This window comes from Leucoraja erinacea, chromosome 10, assembly GCF_028641065.1.
Source record: "Leucoraja erinacea ecotype New England chromosome 10, Leri_hhj_1, whole genome shotgun sequence".
Lineage (NCBI taxonomy): Eukaryota > Metazoa > Chordata > Chondrichthyes > Rajiformes > Rajidae > Leucoraja > Leucoraja erinaceus.
In genome coordinates, this window is record NC_073386.1 from 42,892,176 (window position 1) to 42,909,070 (window position 16,895).

The following is a 16,895-nucleotide window of genomic DNA, read 5'->3' on the forward strand; positions in this document are numbered from 1 at the left end:
CTCGTGCAAACCATTTTTACCCACTCTTCTTCGTTCACAACCCAATGGTTTCTTGTGCCCTGTGTTCGGTGAGCTCATACCTCCAAACCATGCTGTGATCCAAAGTGATGGCTGCTTTCTTTATGCACCCATATCGTAGAAATAGATTTTGTAATGGGCAGAGCACAAAATCTGATCTGCATCTGGCAAATTATTGCTTGTAGACCAACGTGATTTTAAAGATTTAAAAATGCAGGAACAGAGATCAGCAACCAAGTCATGGATGATGATTTAAAATAGAAGGTGTGGAGATTGGATGGGTGGTGGGCATGCATTAGAATGTGCCTCTCCTGTTATCGAGCATTTGTTTTGCTCTGCAAGAGATGGTGTTAATTGAATGGTGTCTGAAGAAGGGTCTCAACCCGAAACGTCACCTATTCCTTTGCTCAATAGATACTGCCTCACCCGCTGAATTTCTCTAGCATTTTTGTCTACCTAGAAACATAGAAACATAGAAATTAGGTGCAGGAGTAGGCCATTCGGCCCTTCGAGCCTGCACCGCCATTCAATATGATCATGGCTTTGTGTTAATTGAATTGATGAACTTAAATTTTGGAATACTGCTGTTAATTCCATTGTGCAATGACTGATGTCAATACCCAGTAGACCTCCAGTGGCCATTGGCCTGATTTTAATGGGATGAATGTAACAAGCATAGATCCTTACCTACGTTTTATAACAAAAGAGTGAAAGAATAAGCTGCAAATGAACCCAGATAGCAGCATCCTTGGGTCTAATCTTCCTGCTAATATGGAGCATTGAAATATTTCCCTTGAATTTGGAAATATGTTGTATAAGCTGTGATTGAAATGTGTTATTTAAGTTGGGATCAAGGCTCAAAACGATCACTATAAATTGAAAAAGGAGGTGCGATTGGCTAGGGCAAAAATATATAGTCACTCTACCTAACTTCTGGAATGCATTAAACTTTTTCTGCATAGGATGGAACTGCAGACGCTGGTTTAAACCAAACATAGACACAAAAAGCTGGAATAACTCAACGGGACAGGCAGCATCTCTGGAGAGAAGGAATGGGTGATGTTTTGGGCCGAGGCCCTTCTTCAGACTGTATCCAGGTTCAGGAAATTCCTTTACTCATAAGCTAATTATTTTGTTTATCTACAAATTCATCCAACTCTGCTGGGGCAGCCTCCCTTCTTGCAATACAGGTTGCAAGAATGCTTCTCAATAATTGGAGAAGGTGTTGAACTCACCCTTGTGATTTTTAACCCACGAGCAAGATCAACATTTTAAACACACCACCTACAAAGTGCTGCAAACGTTGATGCCACTCACAGCACAATCAGAATTTCTTTGCGTCTATCTGCAATGGTTGTGTTAACTGAGTTGAGACTACTCCAGTCTTACAGATTTTGAACATGTGGCAAATCTACTCCAAGTATTCCATGCATTTCAATACAGTGATAGAGAGTTGTGTAAATACTAGCAAATTCACCATGAGGGACTGTGGTACAAAGAAAAATAAATGAATGCTTTAGATTTGTCAGCAAGTTCAAAATGTTCTTTAAGTTACATGTCTAAGAATAAAAATATTTTAAAATCACAGGTGAAATAAGGTGTGAAAAAAAATCAGATGAAATAAATAATGTTAAACCAATATTAAGATAATTAAATGTGTCACAAAATAGACCACTCATCTATTCATTTCTTCCTCAAAGAAATGCTGTCTCAACATGGTGAAGTACGCCCTCTAGCAGCTTTCTGAAGCAAATATATTTTTCTGCGAAAAGAAACAAAGACTTTGAGAGCATTTCGCTTGGTTTTCAACAGCTTCAGTCAACTGATTGATGAGAATCAGGTAGGTATGGATCAGGTTACACAAAAAAGCTGGAGAAACTCAGCGGGTGCAGCAGCATCTATGGAGCGAAGGAAATAGGCAACGTTTCGGGCCGAAACCCTTCTTCAGGTATGGATCAGATACCTGTTTTCTATTAACTGGCCGTCTGTCAGATCCATTCCTACATGTTAATTATTCAGGACGATCTGATGGGTTATTTCCCCTAAGGATTGCAAAACAAAAATCAATGGCTGTCAATATACTCTTTCCTGTATGAGTAACTAAGGAGAGCAATCATGAATGGAAATTGTCTGATCTCACACCCACGCCCCCTCCCTCCCCACAAGAATCTAGAACTTTGCATCATAGATTTAGACAGATGAGGTGATTTTGTTCCCTTTCAGACGGTCATGTCTTTACATAGATCAGTGTAGGGCAGGAACAGATCCACAACTCATAGCACAATTAATTTTAACACTCTAATAATGCCCTGGCTGAGATCAGTTATCTGATCAAACCCAAGACTTCCTCAGTGCCTTCTGTACAACGTCATTAAATACACCAGAACAGCCAACCAGAGGAATCCTTTCAATATTTTATTTTGAAATCAACATCCTAGGTTAAAGTTTTACCTGCACAATGCCTACATTTATGAGTAATGACGTTGTTTTGTTGTGAAACTTTGCATGCTCTCAGAACCCAGGCATTCAGAAAACCCAATGACGTTAATATTAGTGTCATGTCTGAAATTTGCTTTTGCGAGACGGTACTGTACTCGCATTAATAATCTTAGGACTGTTCATTCTTTGTGTGACAATGGGGGAATCCACTTATGGTTGTGGCGACTGGCATTGCCACAACCATAACTTGAGTTTACTTGAATCTTGTTATGTGCAAAGCTTTATAATAATGCTGAAGACTCAATGTTATTTGAAGGGCTAAAACATTTCTCCTGCATTCATAGACTGAATGTAGCAAAACCACCCGCAAAGCTCCTAAACTAGATGGGGTCCCAGTCACCACAGCCCACTGTGGTTTCAGCCAATGCCTCTCAAAAATGAATGTCCAGAAATGCCAGAATACAGGGACAGAGACAAGAAACAGCAACTCAGATTGTTATCTTAACTCTGTCACTAGGAAAATGTTATTAACGATATTAATTTTAATTAAGGATCTTAATTGGAGCAAGGCAGATTACAATGTCATTGGGCAGGAGCAAAGGAGGGTAGATTCGAATCAGTTGTTATTGCGTAAATCCACAAAGGACATGTCAAGGCTTTTATACGTATGTTAAAAATATGCCGGTGACCAGGGAAGAGTAGGACTGCTCCAAGATAAAGGAGGGAATTTTGCTTGGAGTCAGAGGATGTAAGGGAGGTACTAAATGAATACTTTGTATGTGTGTTTATCGAGGAGAGGACGAGGAAGACACCAAGATCAGTGTGGAGAATGCTAATGGTCTGAAGAAGGGTTTCAGCCCGAAACGTTGCCTGTTTCCTTTGCTCCATAGATGCTGCTGCACCCGCTGAGTTTCTCCAGCATTTTTGTGTACCTTGGAGAATGCTAAGGCAGTTTGAGAATGAGGTGGTGCAGAGGCTCGTGAAGAACATTAAGGTGGATATGTCCCCAGGGCCTGATGAGATCTATTCCAGGTTGTTAACGGAGGCAAGAGAGGAGATTGCAGGGGCCTTTACAATGATCTTTGTTTTTACTCTAGCCACAGGCGAGGTCCCGGACGATTGGAGAGTGGCCAATGTTGTTCCTTTGTTAAAGACAGTAGAGAGAATTCAGGGAACGACAGGCCAGTGAGCCTCATGTCAGTGGTCGGGAAGCAATTGGAAATAATTGTACAAGATAGGATTTATTCCCATTTTGAAGAACATGGGCTAATTAGGGATAGCCAGTACGGCTTTGTACATGGCAGGTCATGTCTGCTAACTTGATTGAGTTTTTTGAGGAGGTGACAATAGAGATTGATGAAGGTAAGGTGGTGGATGTTTTATGCATGGATTTGAATTTTGATAAACTTCCTCATAGTAGGTTGATCCAGAGGTTAAGATGTTTGGTATTCACAATGCATGCAAACGTATGCATTCAGCAGAAGCAGGGGAATGTGGTGGAAGATAGATATTCTGGCTGGTAGTCTGTGACCAGTGATGTTCCACAGGGTTCTGTGCTGGGACCTCTGCTAGTTATGATACATATATAAATGACCTGGACGTAAATGTAAATGGGTTGGTGAGCACGTTTGCTGACATGACTAACATTGGAGGAGTTGCAGGCATTGAGGAAGATGGTCAGAAAATACAGCAGCAGAAATTAGCTGAGAAATGGCAGATGGGGCGTAACCCAAACTAATCTGAGGTTTTGCACTTTGGGAGGGTGAATGTAAGCAGAGTGTAGATAGTTAATGGCAAGGCATTTGACAATAGACAATAAACAATAAGATTAGGCCATTCGGCCCTTCGACCCAGCACCGCCATTCAATGTGCTCATGGCTGATCATCTCCAATCAGTACCCCGTTCCTGCTTTCTCCCCATATCCCCTGACTCCGCTATCTTTAAGAACCCTATCTAGCTCTCCCTTGAAAGTATCCAGAGAACCGCCTCCACCACCCTCTGAGGCAGAGAATTCCACAGACTCACCACTCTCTGTGTGCAAAAGTGTTTCCTCATCTCCGTTCTAAATGGCTTACCCCTTATTCTTAAACAGTGGCCCCTGGTTCTGGACTTCCCCAACATCGGGAACATGTTTCCTGCCTCTAGGGTGTCCAAACCCTTAATAATCTTATATATTTCAATAAGATATCCTCTCATCCTAAACTCCAGAGTATACAAGCCCAGCTGCTCCATTCTCTCAGCATATGACTGTCCCGCCATCCCGGGAATTAACCTTGTAAACCTACGCTGCACTCCCTCAATAGCAAGAATGTCCTTCCTCAAATTAGGGGACCAAAAATGCACACGATACTCCAGGTGTCATCTCCCTAGGGCCCTATACAGCCGCAGAAGGTCCTCTTTGCTCCTATACTCAACTCCTCTTGTTATAAAGGCCAAGATGCTATTCGCTTTCTTCACTGCCTGCTGTTCCTGCATGGATACTTTCATTGACTGATGAACAAGGACCCCCAGATCCCGTTGTACTTCCCCTTTTCCCAACTTGACACCATTTAGAATATAATCTGCCTTCCTGTTTTTGCTACCAAATCAGAATCAGAATCACACTTTATTCGCCAAGTACGTTTTGCAACATACGAGGAATTTCATTGGCCAGGTCAGTCATACAATTAAAAGCAACAGATCACTCAAAAACATATTTTAACATGAACATCCACCACAGTGACACATTCCTCACTGTGATGGAAGGTGAAATAAAGTTCAAGTCCTTCCCTTAGTTCTTCCTCGGTCGTGGGCCTCGAGACCCCCGTTGACGGGACGATCTTGACCCCCGTAGCTGGCAGCGACCGTGCCCTCCGCATCGAGGTGATCAGCTCCCGCATCGGGGGGATGTCAGCTCCCCCGCGCCGGGCGTCGAACCTCGCGTTGGGGCTGGACGTACCTTCTGCGGTGTTGGAGCTCCCGACTCACCCTCTCCTGACAGTCAGCTTGATGGTAAGGCCACAGGGCGTGGTGGGAGCGATCCCAAGCAAGGGATCAGCTCCGATGTTAAGCCCCGTGGGGCTTATAACACGCTCCGAAAATTAATCACATCTCCGGCGAAGTAAGAACCTGAAAAAAAAGTTTCCGTCGATCCCCTCCCCCCTCCCCCACATAAAACAAACCGAAGAACATTAAAACAAACTTTTACCACACTAAAAAATAACAAAAAGAATGGAAAAACGAATAGACTGCCAGCAGGGTAGCCATCGCCCCGGGTCCCTGGTGGTATATATACATCACATTTATCCACATTAAACTGCACCTGCCCACTCACCCAACTTGTCCAAGTCACCCTGCATTCTCATAGCATTCTCCTCACAGTTCACACTGCCACCCAGCTTTGTGTCATCTGCAAATTTGCTAATGTTACTTTGAATCTCTTCATCTAAATCATTGATGTATATTGTACATTTGAATCCCTTCATCTAAATCATTGATATTGATGTATGACAGCATTGATGTGTAGAGGGATCTTGGAGTCCTGGTTCATAGCTCACTGAAGGATGTCATGATGCAGCTGAATAGGACTTTGGTGAGGTCAGATATAGAGCATTGTATGCAGTTTTGGTTGCTCCATTACAGGAAAGTAGTGAAAGCTTTGGAGAGGGTGAAGAGGAGGTTTACCAGAATGCTGCCTGGATTAGAAGATTTCAGCTACAGGGAGAGGTTGGATAAACTTAAACTGGAAAATAGAGACTTCTTGAGTGGACAATTGAAATATAAGAGTTTCTGAAGGATTTTGACAGGATGTTTCTCCTTATGGGAGAATTTAGAACTAGGTATCATTGATTTAGACAGACGAGATAATTTAAAAATAATTTTAGACAGTCATGTGTCCTCACATAGATCAGTGCAATATAAGAATAGGCCCTTTGGCCCATCAAGTCTGTGCTGAAATGATGCCAATGTGCACATCTGTCTGCACATGGTCTATATTCCTCCATTTACTGCCTGTTCATATAATTGCCTCTTAAATGTTGTTACTGTATATGCTTATACTGCTTTTTTCTGACAGAACGTTCCAGACACCTACCACACTCTGCGTGTAAAGATAAATTATCTCACACTTCTCCTTTAAACTTTCCCCATCTCATCTCAAAGCTATTCCCCCTAGCATTTGGCATTTCCACACTTGGAAAAAGACTTTCTACTTTGTCTATGCCCCTCTTAATTTAATATCCTTACCTCAGATCACGCCTCCTACACACTATAGAGAAGACAATCCAAGTTTATCGAGCCTCTTCCTATAGCTAATCATCTCTAATCCAGGCAATACCTTGCAGAACCTGTTTAAGAAGGAACTGGTCTGAAGAAGGCCAGACCCTGGTCTGAAGAAGGGTTTTGGCCCGAAACTTTGCCTATTTCCTTCGCTCCATAGATGCTGCGGCACCCGCTGAGTTTCTCCAGCATTTTTGTGTACCTTGCAGAACCTGTTCCGTACCCCATCCAAAGCCTCACATGCTTCCTGTAATTCCATGACCAGAACTGCACGCAATACTCCAACAATGGCCTAATAAACATGTTATACAGCTACAACATGAGTTCCTCACTTGTATATTCCACACCGCTATGAATGAAGGTAAACATGCCATATGCACACTCTCTTTCTCAATGACCCAATGATACTTTATTGTCACATGTACCTAGGTACAGTGAAATTCTTTGTTTTTGCATCCAATCCGGTAAAATCATACAGCAGGCTTCACCTTGCCAGTATACAAAGAGCTGCCATATTTCTGGTGCTGACAAAGTTTCAAAAGTTCTTAGTACAGCGGAGAATCAGCCCTGCTGCCACACATGGCCACAAACTGTATACTTGATAAGGAAGGAAGAGAAAAGTGACCGTGGGTAAATGGGAATGCAGAGTTAAGGTTACTATCAGGTCAGCCATGATCTTTTTGTCCAGCAGAACAGTCTTGAAGGGCTGAGTATTCCACTTCTGCACATAATTCATAAGTTTGTATGTTTAGAAGAATTCCTGCAAGAACATATGTGGTTCAACGTTCATTAGATCTTAAATGGGAAAAGAACAGATGAAACATAGAAACATAGAAATTAGGTGCAGGAGTAGGCCATTCGGCCCTTCGAGCCTGCACCGCCATTTAATATGATCATGGCTGATCATCCAACTCAGTATCCCGTACCTGCCTTTTCTCCATACCCTCTGATCCCCTTGGCCACAAGGGCCACATCTAACTCCCTCTTAAATATAGCCAATGAACTGGCCTCAACTACCCTCTGTGGCAGAGAGTTCCAGAGATTCACCACTCTCTGTGTGTGAAAAAAGTTCTCCTCATCTCGGTTTTAAAGGATTTCCCCCTTATCCTTAAGCTGTGACCCCTTGTCCTGGACTTCCCCAACATCGGAAACAATCTTCCTGCATCTAGCCTGTCCAACCCCTTAAGAATTTTGTAAGTTTCTATAAGATCCCCTCTCAATCTCCTAAACTCTAGAGAGTATAAACCAAGTCTATCCAGTCTTTCTTCATAAGACAGTCCTGACATCCCAGGAATCAGTCTGGTGAACCTTCTCTGCACTCCCTCTATGGCAATAATGTCCTTCCTCAGATTTGGAGACCAAAACTGCACGCAATACTCCAGGTGTGGTCTCACCAAGACCCTATACAACTGCAGTAGAACCTCCCTGCTCCTATACTCAAATCCTCTTGCTATGAAAGCCAACATGCCATTCGCTTTCTTTACTGCCTGCTGCACCTGCATGCCTACCTTCAATGACTGGTGTACCATGACACCCAGGTCTCGCTGCATCTCCCCCTTTCCCAATCGGCCACCGTTTAGATAATAATCTGCTTTTGCCACCAAAATGGATAACCTCACATTTATCCACATTAAACTGCATCTGCCAAACATTTGCCCACTCACCCAGCCTATCCAAGTCACCTTGCAGTCTCCTAGCATCCTCCTCACACCTAACACTGCCCCCCAGCTTAGTGTCATCCGCAAACTTGGAGATATTGCCTTCAATTCCCTCATCCAGATCATTAATATATATTGTAAATAGCTGGGGTCCCAGTACTGAGCCTTGCGGTACCCCACTAGTCACTGCCTGCCATTGTGAAAAGGACCCGTTTACTCCTACTCTTTGCTTCCTGTTTGCCAGCCAGTTCTCTATCCACATCAATACTGAACCCCCAATGCCATGTGCTTTAAGTTTGTATACTAATCTCTTATGTGGGACCTTGTCAAAAGCCTTCTGGAAGTCCAGATACACCACATCCACTGGTTCTCCCCTATCCACGCTACTAGTTACATCCTCGAAAAATTCTATAAGATTCGTCAGACATGATTTACCTTTCGTAAATCCATGCTGACTTTGTCCAATGATTTCACCACTTTCTAAATGTGCTGCTATCCCATCTTTAATAACTGACTCTAGCAGTTTCCCCACTACCGATGTTAGGCTAACTGGTCTGTAATTCCCCGTTTTCTCTCTCCCTCCCTTCTTAAAAAGTGGGGTTACGTTTGCTACCCGCCAATCCTCTGGAACTACTCCAGAATCTAAGGAGTTTTGAAAGATTATTACTAATGCATCCACTATTTCTGGAGCTACTTCCTTAAGTACTCTGGGATGCAGCCTATCTGGCCCTGGGGATTTATCGGCCTTTAATCCATTCAATTTACCCAACACCACTTCCCGACTAACCTGGATTTCACTCAATTCCTCCACCTCCTTTGACCCGCGGGCCCCTGCTATTTCCGGCAGATCATTTATGTCTTCCTTAGTGAAGACGGAACCAAAGTAGTTATTCAATTGGTCCGCCATATCCTGGTTCCCCATGATCAACTCACCTGTTTCTGACTGCAAGGGACCTACATTTGTTTTAACTAATCTCTTTCTTTTCACATATCTATAAAAACTTTTGCAGTCAGATTTTATGTTCACTGCCAGTTTTCTTTCATAATCCATTTTTCCTTTTCTAATTAAGCCCTTCGTCCTCCTCTGCTGGTCTCTGAATTTCTCCCAGTTCTCCGGTATGCTGCTTTTTCTGGCTAGTTTGTACGCATCATCCTTTGCTTTGATACTATCCCTGATTTCCCTTGTTATCCATGGATGCACTACCTTCCCTGATTTATTCTTTTGCCAAACTGGGATGAACAATTTTTGTAGTTCATCCATGCAGTCTTTAAATGCCTTCCATTGCATATCCACCGTCAACCCTTTTAGAATTAATTGCCAGTCAATCTTGGCCAATTCACGTCTCATACCCTCAAAGTTACCTTTCTTTAAGTTCAAAACCATTGTTTCTGAATTAACAATGTCACTCTCCATCCTAATGAAGAACTCAACCATATTATGGTCACTCTTGCCCAAGGGGCCACGCACAACAAGACTACTAACTAACCCTTCCTCATTACTCAATACCCAGTCTAAAATAGCCAGCTCTCTCGTTGGTTCCTCTACATGTTGGTTTAGATAACTATCCCGTATACATTCCAAGAAATCCTCTTCCTCAGCACCCCTGCCAGTTTGATTCACCCAATCTATATGTAGATTGAAGTCACCCATTATAACTGCTTTGCCTTTGTCGCAAGCATTTCTAATTTCTTGTTTGATGCCATCCCCAACTTCACTACTACTGTTAGGTGGCCTGTACACAACACCCACCAGCGTTTTCTGCCCCTTATTGTTTCGCAGCTCTACCCATACCGATTCCACATCCTACAAACTAATGTCCTTACCCCTTATACAATTATGTTGAAAAGTGGCCCTTTTTGATTTTTGCCCTGGTTTTGTCTGCCTGCCACTTTTACTTTTCACCTTGCTACCTATTGCTTCTACCTTCATTTTACACCCCCCTGCCCCTTTGCTCTTCTACCCATCCCCCTGCCACATTAGTTTAAATCCTCCCCGACAGCAGTAGCAAACACCCCCCCAAGGACATTGGTTCCATTCCAGTCCAGGTGCAGACCATCCTGTTTGTACTGGTCCCACCTCCCCCAGAACTGGTTCCAATGCCCTAAAAATTTGAATCCCTCCCCCTTGCACCATTTTTCAAGCCACGTATTCATCTGCAATATCCTCCTATTTCTGCTCTGACTGGCCCGTGGTACTGGTAGTAATCCAGAGATTATTACCTTTGAGGTCCTACTTTTAAGCTTATCTCCTAGCTCCCTAAATTCATCCTTCAGGACCTCATCCCTTTTTTTACCTATATCGTTGGTGCCAATATGCACCACGACAACTGGCTGTTCACCCTCCCCCTCCAGAATGTTCTGCAGCCGTTCAGTGACATCCCTGACCTGGAGTCTCTTTTGCGGCCGCAGAAACGCCTATCTATTCCCCTGACAATTGAATCCCCTATTACTATTGCCCTTCCACTCTTTTTCCCCCCCTCATGTGCCGCAGAGCCACCCATGGTGCCATGAACTTGGCTGCTGCTGCATTCCCCTGATGAGCAATCTCCCTCAACAGTTTCCAAAATGGTATACCTGTTTAGGAGGGAGATGACCGCAGGGGACTCCTGCACTACCTGCCTACTGCTTTGCTGACTATTGGCCACCCGTTCCCCTTCTGTCCTCTTACCTTTTACCTGCGGTGTGACCAACTCACTGTACGTGCTATCCACGACTTTCTCAGCGTCGTGGATGCTCCAGTATGAATCCAACCGCAGCTCCAATCGTTCAATGCGGTCTGCCAGGAGCTGCAGCTGTACACACTTCCTGCAAACATAGTCACCAGGGACACCGACCATATCCCTGATCTCCCACATGTTGCAGGCTGAGCAAACCACGGGGCCAATCTCCACCGACATATCCTACTCCCAATTTAACTATATTAAATATTAAAAAACACAAAACTTTATCTGTTAAACTTTACTAATAAATACTGTACCCTTAACTCCCAGAATCCTTACCTCCCAGAATCCTTATCTCCCAGAATCCTTACCTCCCAGAATCCTTAGCCTAAAGGCAAAAATGTAAAAATGTAAACCAATGTCAGAGGCTTCCTCTGAACCAATCAGAGGCTTCCCCCAGACTCCTTCTCTGGAACGTTGGCGATTTGGTCGCAGGTTCCAGCGCAGGTACTCCTCCCCTCTCACCAACGGCTCCCTGGGCCTCCCTGGGTCTCTACCTCTCAAGCGTATTGCGTGGTCTCCTCTCCTCAGCCTCCTCTCCGAAGACTCTCGAGCCAAAGACTCACACTTTTCTCACAGGGCACTTCACTCACTGCCGCTCGCAAAGAGCTGTCCTGCTTAAATTGACTGATAAATTGCCTGATTTACCAATTTACACAGCCAATTCCTCAGTTTTCAACTGGTTTCACCCCTCTCCTCACACTTGGGCTAGAGCCAATCAGTGGTATATCTTGCTAATCTGTTGCTGCTGTTGTTCCTCCCAAATCTACAGCAGTACTGTGAAGGACATCTAAAAAGGTGGATTCAAAATTCTCCCCGTCTAGACTTCACAAGGAAGCATTCATTAATCAATACCTCCCTAGGTAGTAATGCCCATGCAAGCAGTTGGTTTGCAAGATAGCCTGTATTTACATATATGGGCTCCAAGGATGCTAATACATGCTCACTATCATGGATTGCCCTCAAAGTCAAGGTTTAAATCACCTTCATGCTAAGAAAACAATATTCAGGATCCTTGCAGGTAACCTCTGCTGATATAGGCTATCAGTCTAAAGAAGGGCCCTTCCGAAATGCCGTCAGTCCATTTCGTCCACAGATGCTGCCTGACCTACTGAGTTCCTCCAGGATACACAGAAATGCTGGAGAAACTCAGCGGGTGCAGCAGCATCTATGGAGCGAAGGCTTCGATTTTCCAGCATCTGGAGTTCCTCCAGGACTTTGTTTTTTGACCCATACATGTTACTTCACTGCATATTGCTCATTTTGGGGAAAGTCCCATTTTTGGTTAGGATGGTATTGCATTCACACCTGCATTTGGTTGCATTGCAGGCCTTCTAAATGGGCTGAACTTGTCTTTGTCACAGAAAATATACTGATCCCAATCTAAACAAGAATGAGGGGAGTAACTTGCAAATGTGCAGGGAAATGCACGGAGCTCTGTTAAGTAGATCAGAATTTGGGATTGTCTTTCAAAGATTAATTTTGACTTTAGGGTTTTGTGTTGCCCCAAGCTACAGATTGGACATGATATAAACCCAACAACGTGGCCTGCATTTAAAGAGACATGGCACTAATGCAATGAAGCAGTGACATATAGCCCTTGCAACACATCATCATGCTTCAACGATCTGATCGGCCATTGTGATGTGGCATTGACCCAGTAGAGGGATGAAGAAAGAAGAGAACAAATAATGACTGATATTTTCCCTTACTTCTCCATTAGAGGTGAACACACGGGTCTTCCAATGAACGGTATAACTGGAATAGTGTTTGAAGTTGTCTTAAACTCTTAACATCTCAGCATCAAGGTAAGAATTTGAGCATTTTGGGGAATGTCCCATTTTTGGTTAGGATGGTATTGCATTCACACCTGCATTTGGTTGCATTGCAGGCCTTCTAAATGGGCTGAACTTGTCTTTCACAGAAAATATACTGATCCCAATCTAAACAAGATTGGGATCAGTCTACGCAGAATTTGAGCATCCTGCCTGTAACTCTGCTGAAACCACATGAAATGAAAAAGCTATTTGCTTTACCTAGCACCCTTACAGGATGCCCCAAGGTACTTTATAGTGAAGTAAGTACTTTTGACTCATAACCTCTTCTGTAATATGAAGAATATGACAGCCAATTTACACAAGAAACCTTGTACAAACAGCACTGCGAGGATGACCAAACATTAAAAAATGTCATATTGGTTAAGGGATAAACATAAGATATAAGTCTAGGGTAAAATAAAAAAACATATTTTAAATATCAGTTGATTTGTCTTTGTGATAATGCATGGAATTCATTATTAAATTGATTGAAAGTGGAGCAAGAGGACATGGTTGTTCAATGTGACTCAGTATATTTGGTGAATATCTTGGAAATGGTCTTGTTGTTGGATGATTAACTACATGCATGATGACTTCAGTAACGGCTCTGCAACCATTATAGTCCCTTGAAATAAATAATAGAAATGTCATACGAAAGTGAAAGATAAACCAGAGAATTTAGATGAATAGTCGGGTAACTGTGGAATTGCAGTAGAAGACACAACCAACCTTGCAGCAGTATCCGTACCTTGACGGTCGAAGATTCTTACCACACTTAAATGTGAGCAGAGGACTTGAGCTTTCAAATTGATCCACATTGATTCAGATTGATAATACCACATAAAACAAACCATTATAACATCTAAATCTGGAACTGTAACATATGATGGAACTTGATGGCCTGTCAGAAGTCAGATAAGGGAACTGGGTGGGGGGGGGGGGGATCAGTCTTCACATGTTCCTCCAATTGATGAAGGACGCTGAACCTCTGCTATAAATCACACGATATGGATGGCGCTGCCTATGAGCTCCTCTGTGCACCTTCCTCGTGTGGAGATGCTGACTCCACTACATCCAATGATATCCACCATTGATGACGACAACCTGTCTCTTTTGAAATTTCAAGAGCCCATGATCCTAATCTTAGCGTATTAAAGGACGCAAAAGTTTGAAGAAATGCTCTGGCCACACAAGAACTCTCTGCCAAACTTTGTTCTACGAGCTGTCATGAACCAACCACGTTGAAGCAACCATCAAGAAGGCACACCAATGCCTCTCCTTCCCTAGGACACCAAGGAAATTCAGCTTGTTTCCTATGATTCTTACAAACTTGTAAGATGCACAATAGAAAACATACTGTTGGTTTGCATCACAGCTTGGTTTTGTGAATAGCTCTGCCAAAGACTGCACCAAATTGCCGTGAGTCGTGATGTAGCCCAGTCCATCACACAAACCAGACTCCCCACCATTAACTCCATCTATACTTCACACTCCCACAGAAAGGTAGTCAACATCATCAAAGGTTTGTCCCCACTTCCCTCGCTCCTTCTTTGCCATGATCCCATTGGATAGAAGATTCAGAAGCTTGAAAGTGGCATCACCAGACACAGGAACAATTTCTTCCCCTCTGTTATCAGGCTTCTGAATACCATGAGTTATGATACTGCTGGATTCACCTCTACTCCATTATGGACTTTGTCTATAGACCTGGTGTGCTGTAATGCTAAACTAAATATTGCACCGTTTCTTCCCATTTGCTCCATCTATTGTACTTGAGTTTGACAATTGTATTTACGTATAATATTATCTGATCTGTAGGATAGTATGCCTGTTTAAAATAAAGTTCATTAACCTTTCCCAGAGATGAGAATCATGGCAAACAATCTTATTTCATTAAATTCTTGATTTTGAAGTTAATGACCTTAAAGAAGTTCAATAAAATAGTGGAAACACTCGGCAGGTCAAGCAGTATTTGCGGATTTAAAAAATGGAGTCAATGTTTTAGGTCATAGACCAGACTCTGCTTGTCCTGTTGAGTATCACACAGATAATTTTATTACTTTTCTGCTTTTATTTCAAATTTCCATGTTCTGCAGACTTTTAGTAGGGCAATATTGCTTTGTCAGGTTGCTAAGTGCAGATGAAACTTACAGTTGAGAATCCACAAACTTTCTTTGTAGTATATTTTGTAACATAGGCAATCATAGAACATTGAAAAACAGAATATAAAACAGTATAAGTCACTTCCTTCAGCTAACAATGTCTGTGTCAACCATGATGCCAAGTTAAACTAATCTCTTTTGCCTGTACGTAATACTCACATCTGCCTGCATATGGCTACATCTCTCCATTCCCTGCCTATTTACGTATGTATCTGAATGCTTCCAAAACATTGCTATTGTATGTGCTTCCATCATTTCCCCTGGCAGTGTATTCCAGTCACTTTATTACACTCTAGGTAAACAAACTTGTCACATAAATCTCCTTTAACATTCCTCTCTTATCTTAAAGTTACTCCCTCTGCTATTTGACATTTCCACCTTGGGAAAATGACTCACTGTACTGTGTATATGCCTCTAATAATTTAATATACCTCTATTGTACTTGAGGAGGAGGTGGCTGGTCTAGCACTCTGGTGCCAGGATAACAGCCTCCTCTTGAACATCAAAAAAAACCGAAGGAGCTGATCATGGACTTTAGGAGGGCACATCATCCGAGGACGTACACTCCATTGAGGATAAATGGGGATCCTGTGGATAAGGTGAACTGTTTTAAATATCTGGGAGTCCACATCTCCGAGGATATGACATGGGCATCACACGCCTCAGCACTCGTGAGTAAGGCAAGGCAGCGCCTTTACCACCTCAGGCAATTGAGGAAATTCAGAGAGTCTCCGAGGATCCTCCAGTGCTTCTACGCAGCGGTGGTGGAAAGCATCTTGTCCGGGAACATTACCATCTGGTTTGGGAATTGCTCTGCCAAGGACAAGAAGGCTCTGCAGAGAGTAGTGCGTTCAGCCGAACGCACTTTGGGAACTTCACTTGCCCCCCTGCAGGAACTATACATCAGGAGGTGCAACTCCAGAGCCAACAATATTATGAGAAACCCCTTCCACCCCTGCAACGGACTGTTCCAGCTGCTACGGTCAGGCAAACGCCTCCGTTGCCATGCGGTGAGAACGGAGAGGTTGAGAAGGAGTTTCTTCCCAGAGGCCATTCGGACTGTATATGCCTATCTCACCAGGGACTAACTCTACTGAACGTTTTTCCTTCCATTATTTATTATGTAAAAGAATATGTGTGTTATGATTGTGTTTATAGTTTGTTTGGTTGTTTGTCTTTTGCACAAAAGTCCGTGAGCATTGCCACTTTCATTTCACTGCACATCTCGTATGTGTATGTGACAAATAAACTTGACTTGACTTGACTTGACTTATCAGGTAACCCCTCGGCCTCCAACGCTCCAGAGAAAATATTTCCATTCTGACCAACCTCTCCTTATACCTAATACTCTCTAATCCAGGCGACATTCTGCAGCCTCTCCAAAGCCACCTCGTCCTTTCTGTAATGTGCCGATCAGAACTACACACAATACTGCAAATGTAGCCTGACCAAAGAGTTATGTAGTGCCAACACAACCTCCATTCTTCTGTATTCAATAGAATAATAATAATAATAATATATTTTATTGTCATTGCACATCAGTGCAATGAGATTTAGTATGTAGCTTCCAACCGATGTAAAGAAAAGTAAAATAAATAAATAAGCTGTGTGACGTGACCATCCAAGGGAGACAGTCCGATGAAGACTGATATCCAGTCTGATGAAGACCTGCTGTATGCTGTATCCTTATTTTACGATGCCATCCACTTTCAGGGACCTGTGGATTTTCACTGAGGGTCCCTCTGTATTTTCAATTACAATCATACGATCTCAGTGCTGAATTTAACATGAGGCCAATGAGTCTCCTGGCTTTACAAGTAAAG

The 16,895-nt window shown here is 43.0% G+C and overlaps 1 protein-coding gene across 3 annotated transcripts in view; it reads right to left on the minus strand.

The window, feature by feature from the left end:
* pde4ba (phosphodiesterase 4B, cAMP-specific a) overlaps positions 1-16,895 on the minus strand; it is a 466,474-nt gene that overhangs the window by 111,957 nt on the left and 337,622 nt on the right. The gene's annotated exons all lie outside the window — the stretch shown is intronic.